Source organism: Apteryx rowi, unplaced genomic scaffold, assembly GCF_003343035.1.
Source record: "Apteryx rowi isolate R43461 unplaced genomic scaffold, aptRow1 scaffold_326, whole genome shotgun sequence".
Lineage (NCBI taxonomy): Eukaryota > Metazoa > Chordata > Aves > Apterygiformes > Apterygidae > Apteryx > Apteryx rowi.
In genome coordinates this window covers 281,328-291,175 of record NW_020449708.1, presented here as the reverse complement: position 1 = coordinate 291,175, position 9,848 = coordinate 281,328, and positions in this window count along the sequence as shown.

Here is a 9,848-nt window from a genome sequence, read left to right as displayed (position 1 = left end):
GGGGCTGGGGCGGCTCGACGGGGCCGCGGCGCCGCTTCAGCCCCCGCAGCCCCGCGTTGCCCTGCGCCGCCCCGCATCGCCCCCCGCGTTGCCCTGCGCCGCCCCGTGTTATCCTCCGCCGCCCCGCGTCGCCCCCCGCCTCCGCGCTGGCCCGGGCTCGGGGGGAAGCGGGAGCCCATCCGTGCTCGCGGTGGGTAACGCGCTGTCTGGGGGCGCCGGGCCGCGTGCCGGACCCCCGTGCTACGTCTCGTCCGCTGGGAAGGGGAGCGGGGGGCTGAGCCCCRTCCCCTGCGGCCCCCCCGAGCAAGCAGCCTTGGGCGGGAGGAGAAACCCCCCCGAGCCGTGCTGGGAAGCCCAGCCATCTCCTTAGGGGACTAACCCAAGTGCCAGAAACGGGCAGCGCTGCCTGCATGGTGCTGGAGCCAGCTGGGCAGAGCTGGCGGTGGAAGCGGCGGAGGGTTGCTAACCCTGCGAATGAGCAGACACGGTCCCCGTAGGCAGGCTCTGGGCACACACGTGCACTTGCGGCTCGGCTAGTGACAAAAAACCAGCCTGAGTAGGACTTGCTTCAGGAAGGCACTCAGATGCTCGCTGGGCAGCCCTCGAACTGGCTTTGCAGTGCCAGCAGCGCGGCTGTGGGCAGGGTTCAGAGCTAGGCAGAGGGAACGTACTCGTCTCCRTTTGCTGCCAGCACCTTACCTTTGATGGTATCATAGACCAGATGCCAGACAGCTCTTTAAATTCAAACTTCCCATCACAAAATCAACTCRATACCATGATTTGTGACTTCTCCCTTTCAGTTCTTGGCAGAACAAAAGTCAAAGGAGTTTCTTTGAGATTTTTCCTTTGCACTGTTTCGCTGACGGATCCTTCAGTAAAAAGCATCCTGTTCCCGTCTTTCTTTCTGCAGCTCATTCACTACTTGCTAGCCTCGCTCCCCGCTGCGTTGCTGCAGCCCGCGAGCCTTTGTCTGCCGGCAGGGCTGTCCGCCATCCGCCGGCACGTGCGAGGGGGCCAGGGCTCATCTGGTGCCTGCTGTTAACAGGGGTGAGGTCTGCGCTGCCAAATGGGTCCCGGCAGTTCTCTGTTGTAGGGAAACTCCTTCCTGGAAAGGTCTCTTGATAGCCAGCGTTTGGGCTGGCTGTGGGGAGCCGAGCCATGCGTGTTCCAGGCCCTCTGTCCACCTGAAACAGCCTCATCTTTCTAAGGCTGACTGTAGCGTGTAGCTGCCGGCTGGGAGGCTCCCTCGCAGGGAAGCAGGGTGAGCAAACACGCAGCCATCCCCGTCACGCATGAGGCTGGGGAAGCGCCTCCYGCTGCTCCAGGAACTGCTCCATGCTGCTGCCCCTTGGCACACTTCGCCCGCGGCAGGACCGGGGTGGAGACGGGATGACGGGGCGCAGGGCAGGCTGCTGCCACCACTGCTCCTCCACAAGCAAYGGCTGTGCAGCGAGCAGGAGGCTGTGATCCTCATTTTAACATGGGAGCCCTTGAAAACCAGTCCCTCGGCCTCGGTGCTGGCGGGAACGGGCTCTCCGGCGCTCCCGCAACCTCTCCGGGCAGCTATTTCAGAGAGGATGCGTTCGCAGAGCCCCTGCCCGCCTGTGGAAGGACTTGCCCCTGGGCATGGTGGCCAGGCTGATAAGTCCGCTAGACATTTTTAGGTACACTGTGCATAGCTAAAAGCTGGGTGTCTGACACAGCCTACCAGGTTTCCCAAGCATTGGTTGATACCCCAGAGCTTTTGGTATGCAACAGAAGAGATTTTTTAGCTCAAAGTTTATCCTAAAAAGAAAAAAAAAAAGAAAGAAGGAAGTACTCATGCATGCATGAATCCTCAAATAAATCAGGACTAATAGCAAAGGAAACTGAGAAGCAGCAGTGATGAATTTTACATTAAACTGTTGGCATCTTTACTACACATGAAAGCAATTCCCATTGAATTGCTGGATCATATGGCACATTGTTAAATTTTGAATGAGAAGGAAGCAGACAAGTCAGGGGAAGGGATGTGGAAGGTGCAGAGGACGCCAGCATGTCAGAAAAAGGTGGAATCTCCATAAGGGGAAAGAGCTGAGCCATGTGATTTTCACCAACCACCTACCTGTYACCTGTCAGGGCCAACACCACCATTTTTGCAGGCAGAGGGGAATACCTGAGGGGAGGGGGAAGGCTGGAATACATATCACATCCTTAAATTGTTAAATAAAGCATGGACTGAATAAGATCAGGGGCTGACACGAGGCGGTGTCTGCACAAGGCTCAAGCCAGGGGAGCGCGATGGCAAGGGCTCCGGCCAAACCTGAGCCCTGGCGCCCGGCGAGAGGGGACAGGGTCTCGGAGAGCCCCCGAGTCAGCACCTGYGTTGGTAGCACCCGCAATGGGATGGTTAACGCTGCCGTGCATACGGCGACAGGGTCAAGCACAGCAGCCGGAATTGTTACAGGTGAATTGCTCCAGGAATTTGCTATGTGTGGGGCTGGGATCAGCTTTTTAATCTGGTTTCCAGAGAGAACAAAGCACATGCAACTGTTGTTGCTCTGTGTTATTTATTCTACTTCTCCCCCTGCAACATTTTAGTACCCATTTTAAACCAAATTTGACAGAGGGTGAGTTTAAGATTTCTAAATCCCTACAAGCCCTGTAAAAAACAGGTGAACACTGGATAGAGGGGAAAGACTGTCTGCCAGTGCTGTGCTGAGGAACAGGCAGTAGTCTGCCCTTAACCCATATTAGTCATCAGAGAATCCACACCCAGCCCRTAGTCCTAGGTGTCCCAGCCCCCAAAAGTGCATTCTTGGTGGCCACAAGCATCAGCCCCCCTGGGAGTCAGGCTGCTACTTGCAGCCCTCCCAGAGCGACTTGCTGCATCTTGCTCATGGTCTTGATCTAACGCTCCCGCTGCCGTGAGCGGCATGGTGGGTGCCAGAGGGCATGCCAGGGAACGGTGTGCACAGGGATAGCCCTGCTGGACCACCAGTGTCAGCCCAGGAGCTGCCCCACAGACCTGGCCTCAAATCAAACTACCCAGCCCAGATGTTGGTGCCTCCTGGGGCATTGGCTTATGCCAGCAAGAGGAGCTGTCTTTCCTCCCTGCAAAGCCTACATCATTCAGGGGACTCGCACGAGTTACACCACCAACAGCACCGCTGATGTCCACTGTGGCTTTCTGCTGCTCTCTGTTATCCTAGGTCCCAAATGCACTCGCTCAAAATCAACATTTGGGTAGGAACATCCTACCTGTTCCTGCAGCCGTTCGCCTGTGCTGGAGCAGAGAGGTTGAACAGACACAGGCCCAACAGCATTTCTGCACTTAACTGGCCGCTGGAGGTGTGTTAGGACCCTGTATTTCATGGGCACTAATCCAAACCAACTCCAGCACCCGCAGAGCTACTCCTGGTTTAAGTCAKCTCGTGATAGGTGCAAAGTCCCTGGTCTTGTGTCCAGGTGCACCTCTCCACCCAGGCAGCTTCCTCTTCCTGCGCTGTTCAGACACGAATGGCTTTTCCTCTGAGTCTTTTATACCTTCTTTACTTCCCTGTATGCCAGGAGTATCTCGCAGAGYAGTCGGGGATGTCGAAGCAGTTCTGGGAACAGGGTTTGTTACTGGGGCTCCAGCTCCAGCTCCACAAGCTTCAGCAGCAGAGCTAACAGCCTGCAGCTGCATAGGAGAAACACCACCTATTATTTTAATTTTCCACAGATACATGGGGAGATTAGAGACCAGCTTATTGCATATGAAATTGAGAACTGGAACTGATATGAAAAGAAAGAAACAACAACGCGTAACTTGTCTGGCTCCCCCGGCTGTGCTCTCTGCTACRTGAGTGTTTCACCCAGACAGCCACATGGAACTGGCTCTGCTGTGGGGCCGAGGTGGTCTGTGAGCCTGGGCAGGGCCAGCTGGGCTCCCTGGCCCTAGCTAGCGCTGACACCAGGCTGACAGTCCATGTGTGCTTGCCTTGCAGTGGGCACACAGGGAGAGCAGGGCTCCTGCAGCACCCTTGCAGCCTGCTGGCAGCGGGTCCAGGCAAATCCAACTCAGAGATGCTCCACAGCTTGGGGGCTGCAGCCACATAACCACACATGTAACTACACAGTGCCTTCAACCCACGCTGGGAACACCCTGCCCATGTTTGCTCTCTTGTTCCTGGCACAAGAGAGCAAAGCTCTTCCATAGGCCTGGGGCATGTTCACAGAATGGTTGAGGTTGGCAGGGACCTCTGGAGATCATCCAGTCCAACCCCCCTGCTCAAGAAGGGTCACCTAGAGCACGTTGCACAGGACCCTGTCCAGACAGCATTTGAATATCTCCAAGGATGGAGACTCCACATCCTCTCTGGGCAACCTGCTCCAGTGCTCTGTCACCCTCACAGTAAAGAAGTTCTCACATTCAGACAGARCTTCCTGTGTTTCAGTTTGTGCCCGTTACCTCTTGTCCTATCGCTAGGCGCCACAGAGAAGAGTCTCGCCCATCCTCTTTACACCCTCCCTTCAGATACTTATACGCATTGATAAGATCCCCCACCTCAGTCTTCTGCAGGCTAGACAGTTCCAGCTCTCTCAGCCTTTCCTCATAAGAGAGRTGCTCCAGTCCCTTAATCATCTTCGTAGCCCTTTGCTGGACTCATTCCAGTAAATCCATGGCTTTCTTTTACTGGGGAGCCCAGAACTGGACCCAGCACTCCAGATGTGGCCTCACCAGGGCTGAGGAGAGGGAGAGGATCACCTCCCTCAGCCTGCTGGCAATGCTTTTCCTCTTGCCTTCTTTGCCACAAGGGCACATTGCTGGCTCATGATCAACTTGCTGCCCACCAGCACTCCCAAGTCCTTCTATGCAGGGCTGTGTTCCAGCAGGTCAGCTCCCCAGCCTGTCCTGGGGCATGGGGTTATTCCTCCCCAGGGGCAGGACCCTGCACTTGCCTTTGTTGACCTTCACGAGGTTCCTCTCCGCCCACCTCTCCAGCCTGTCCAGGTCTCTCTGAATGGCAGCACAGCCCTCCGGTGTATCGGCCACTCCTCCCAGTTTTCTATCATCAGCAAACTTGCTGAGGGTGCACTCTGTGCCTTCATCCAGGTCATTGATGAAGAAGTTGAACAAGATTGGACCCAGTATTGATCCCTTGGGGACACCGCTAGCTACAGGCCTCCAACTAGACTCTGTGCTCCTGAGCACAACCCTCTGAGCTCTGCCATACAGCCAGTTCTCAATCCACCTCACTGTCCACTCATCYAGCCCACACTTCCTGAGCTTCCCTATGAGGATGTTATGGGAGACAGTGTCAAAAGCCTTGCTGAAGTCCAGGTAGACAACATCCACTGCTCTCCCCTCATCTACCCAGCCAGTCATCCCATCATAGAAGGCTCTCAGGATGGTTGAGCATGATTTCCCCTTGGAGAATCCACATTAACTACTCCTGATCACCTTATCCTTCATATGCTTGGAAATGGTGTCCAGGGTGAGCTGCTCCATCCCCTTTCCAGGGATGGAGGTGAGGCTGACTGGCCTGTAGTTCCCTGGGTCCTCCTTCTTGCCCTTTTTGAAGACTGGAGTGACATTGGGTTTCTTCCAGCCCTCAGGCACCTCTCCTGATCTCCATGACCTTACAAAGGTGATTGAGAGCAGCCTAGCAGTGACATCCACCAGCTCCTTCAGCACTCAAGGCTGCATACCATCAGGGCCAATGGATTTGTGTATGTCCAGTTTGCCTAAGTRATCCCTAACCTGATCCTCTTTCAYCAAGGGAAAGTCTTCCTTGCTCCAGAATTTCTCCCTGGTCTCCACGGTCTGGGATTCCTGAGGGCTGGTCTTAGCAAAGACTGAAGCAAAAGAGGCATTCAGTAACTCTGCCTTCTCTGTATCCTTCATCACCAGGGCCCCTGCCCCGTTTTTTTCCTAGTCTGTCTTTTGTTACTGATGTATTTAAAGAAGCTGCCCTTGCTGTCCTTGACATCCCTCAGCAGATTAAACTCCAAATGGGCCTTGGCCTTCCTAGCCCCATCCCTGCATACTCTGACAACACAGCCTGTCCCCGATTCCACCTTCTGTAGACTTCCTTCTTCTGKTTGAGTTTTGCCAGGAGCTCCTTGCTCATCCATGCAGGTCTCCTACCTCCTTTGCTAGACTTCCTACTCGTAGGGATGCACCATTCTTGAGCTTGGAGGAGGTGATCCTCAAATATTAGCCAGCTCTCTTAGACCCCTCTTCCTTCTATGGCCCTATGCCATGAGATTCTTCCAAGCAGGTCCCTGAAGAGGCCAAAGTTTGCTCTCTTGAAGTCCAGGGTTGCAATCCTGCTTTTTGCCCTACTCCCTTCTCACAGGATCCTGAACTCCACCATCTCATAATCACCGCAGCCAAGGTCTCCCTCAACCTTTATGTCTCCAACCAGTCCTTTCTTGTTTGTAAGTATGAGGTCCAGCAGTGCACCTCTCCTCAGTGGCTCCTCTATCACCTGTATCAGAAAGTTATCCTCAGTGCTCTCCAGGAACCTCCTGGATTGCTTGTGCCTTGCTGTGTTGTTCCTCCAGCAGATATCGGGGTGGTTAGAGTCCCCCATGAGAACCAGGGACTGTGACTGTGAGGCTATTTCCAGCTACCTGTAGGAAGAAGTAGATGAGGCTTTCTTGATCAGGTGGCCTGGAGCAAACACCCACAACAGTGTCACCCATGCTAGCCTGCCCCTTAATCCTTACCCACAAGCTCTCGACTCGCTCTTCATCCACCCCTAGGCACAGCTCAATACAATCCAGCTGCTCTCTCGCATAAAGGGCAACTCCCCCACCTCGCCTTCCTGGCCTGTCCTTCCTAAAGGGCATGTAGCCATCTATTGAAGCTTTCCAGTCATGTGAGCTATCCCACCATGTTTCCATAATCGCAATGATATCATAGCTCTGCAACCGCACACAGATATCTCTAATTCCCCTGTTTATTCCCCATGCTGCATGCATTTGTGTACAGGCACTTCAGAGAGGCATATGAATATGCTGATTTCACAGAAGGAGTGAAAGAGGTTTCCCAATAGTCTTGCAGGCACTTCCTTGCCTGCATGCAAATGCAGGATGTACCTCCACTTGAGCCCAGTTTTGCTGATTATATGGTCTCTGTAGCTCTCCCCTTCCCCTGTTTTTCCTAGTTTAAAGCCCTCCTTATGAGGTTGGCCAGCCTGTTGGCAAAGACATATGTGCCCTGCTTGGTAAGGTGGGACCCTATTTGAAGGCTGACATCTGCTTGGGAGAGATGGGAATCCATGGTCATAGAAACCAAAACCCTGTTGTTGACACCAGCTGCGCAGCCAATTGTTAACTCGCAGTATCTGTCTACTCCTCCTCCCATCCTTCCCCCTCACTGGCAGGATGGAGGGGAAAACCCCTGGGCATCCATACCCCCGACAACCACCCCCAGAGCCCTATAATCATGTTTGATACTAAGTTGCCCTTGGCAGTATGGTTGGTGCCTATGGGGAGAGCAGCAGGSAGTAATACTCAGAGGGGTGGACAAGCTTCAGCAGCCTCTCCACGACATCCCAGACCTTAGTCTCAGCAAGCAGCAAACCTCTCTAGACAGGAGGTCAGGTTGGCAGATGGGTGCCTCTGTCCCCTGCAGCAGGCAGTCACCCACTACAATCACTCACCACTTCCTCCTGGGGCTCCTGCACAGCACAGGGTCTGTTGGCTCAGATGCTTCACTTGAAACCACAACCAGCTCCTCCTCACCTTTGAGGGTTGTGAACCTGTTCATCTGCTGCAGGCCTTCAGGAGSAGCAGGAGCCTTCCTCCTTGTATGAGGAGTGACCAGTTTCCAGCCTTTGCTTTCTTTGGAGTTACCATTTACTGTCCCACAAGGCAAAGACCCTGTGTGCATCTCCACTGCTGTTAGGGATTAGGGTTCTTGAAGCTGYAGGGTCTCTGAGAATATCCTATCCATCTCTCACTCATCCTCTCAGATGCTACACAGCTTGCTGACTTCCTCCCAAAACTCCTTTACCTGGCAACAACTCATCACTAACAGCACATCTTCTGCAGAAGAGTTGACTGTCAGCCCCAGCCTCACAGAGAGGCCCCAGGCACTGCCTGCTGTCTGAGAGCTGCAGAGCTGCACCCTCCATCAGGTGGTCTGTCTGGGTGGAAGTCTCCAACACGGCAGGGACAGCGACTCCAACAGTTACTGGGGAACGCGCCCTGTATCTGAGGAAGCATACACCACGACAACTGGAGACAAGGACCCCCTCCTTTGCACCCTTCTGCATRAACTGCTGCATCTGTTAGGTGTGCTCTAGGCCTGGCTCTTATATAGCCTCTCCCTAGCACATGCTAACAGGGTGCTTGACCCACCCTAATCAGGGTCAGCTGGAACAAAGGCCCCAACTCCCTCTGGTCGGGGCAACCCACAGAGCTCCTTAGCAGCAGCTACACCCAGCTAGAGCTTCCCAGGGGAAGTCAAGGTCTCCTGTAGCTGTCCTTACCTAGCTCTCCTTGCCTGTCAGCAGCAAGCATCCTTTAGTCCCTCAGAGGGTCCCCAGAAAGCCCCCACAACCTCCAACAAGGTTCTTGGAAGTTCTTAGCAGAGCCCAGACACTGCTGTGTCYGTTGGCTCCCTCTGTTAGCTGCGCTCTGAGTTCTTCGCACTGYGTCCCTGCTCCTGGCCTCTGGCACTGCGACCGGCACCAAACAGGTCCCTTAGGTCACCCGCATGCATGCACACACCCTCCCGCATTGCCTGCATGGTGCACACGTGCCAACCCCCACCAGCTGCAGGTGCACACCCCCCCCCCGCTGCCCACACGCAGGCGCACGCACCATCCTGCACGGCCTCCACACGCACGCGGGCACAGCCCCACTCCGCCTGCGAGCACAGAAACACACACGCACGCGCACATACCCCCGCAGCTCCGCGGGCAGGCAAGCCGCGCGCAGCAGTGCCGGCAGCAGTTGCGGTGAGCGAGCRATACACGCCGTGTGCTTGGGGCTGCACCTCTCGCATCGGCAGGCGCTGGGGGAACTCCTCCGCGCTGCTCGTCCATGTCGGCCTCTCGGCACTGGGGAAGCCGAGGTTTTGCAGAAAGGCAAACACGAAGGAGTGTTTCATTGGGGAAAACCATGTTAGGAAACGGCAACTCTTGTGTTGCTGCGGCACAGCTCCTGGGAGGAGCTGGATGGCACTTAGGAGCCTCGAAAAAGCAGCCCGAAACCCTTTGGGCCCAGGGGTAGTGGTGCATGGGTACGTACAGGACTAAGGCCACTGTTTGCAGGGCAGTGTAACTAGCCCCACGCAACGCCTGCAGCCCACGTGAGCTGTAGCCCTGGGTCTAAAGGCCAGGAAGAGCAGAGAAGTGGGACGCGGAGGGGTCAGACCCGCCGGGCTGCTTCGTCCCACGGACAAAGTGCAGGATGCGCAGGATGGCGCCGGCAGGGGACACTCAGGAAGGGGACCYGTTCTCTGGGACGGGAAGCTGGTTCCCCCCATTGCAAACCCTTGCCTGCATGCCAGGAGCAACAGCAGCGTTGACCCAGCGGAGAGAGCTGGCRCTGTGAAGTGTGGTGGACCCACCAGTGGCCCCAGGCGCTGCTGCCACCCSCCTGGACCACCAGCCCCTTCCTAGCCACGACGCCTCCAGGACCGCTGAGCGTTTGGTCGCCCCGGGCCGTCGCTCGCTGGCCGGAGAGCTGCGACCGCCGGCTGCTCCCACTGCCCTGGGGGCGCGTGCAGCAGCCCCGGGCCTGGGCAGCGCCAGGGCAGGGCCTTCGGGTGCAGATGGTGATGGGGCAGCAGCGGTTGCTGCTCCCTGCCGGGCTGCGAGGAACCGCCCGGGGCCCGGCGATGCCCCGGGAGCTGTCCCGGCCGGCCG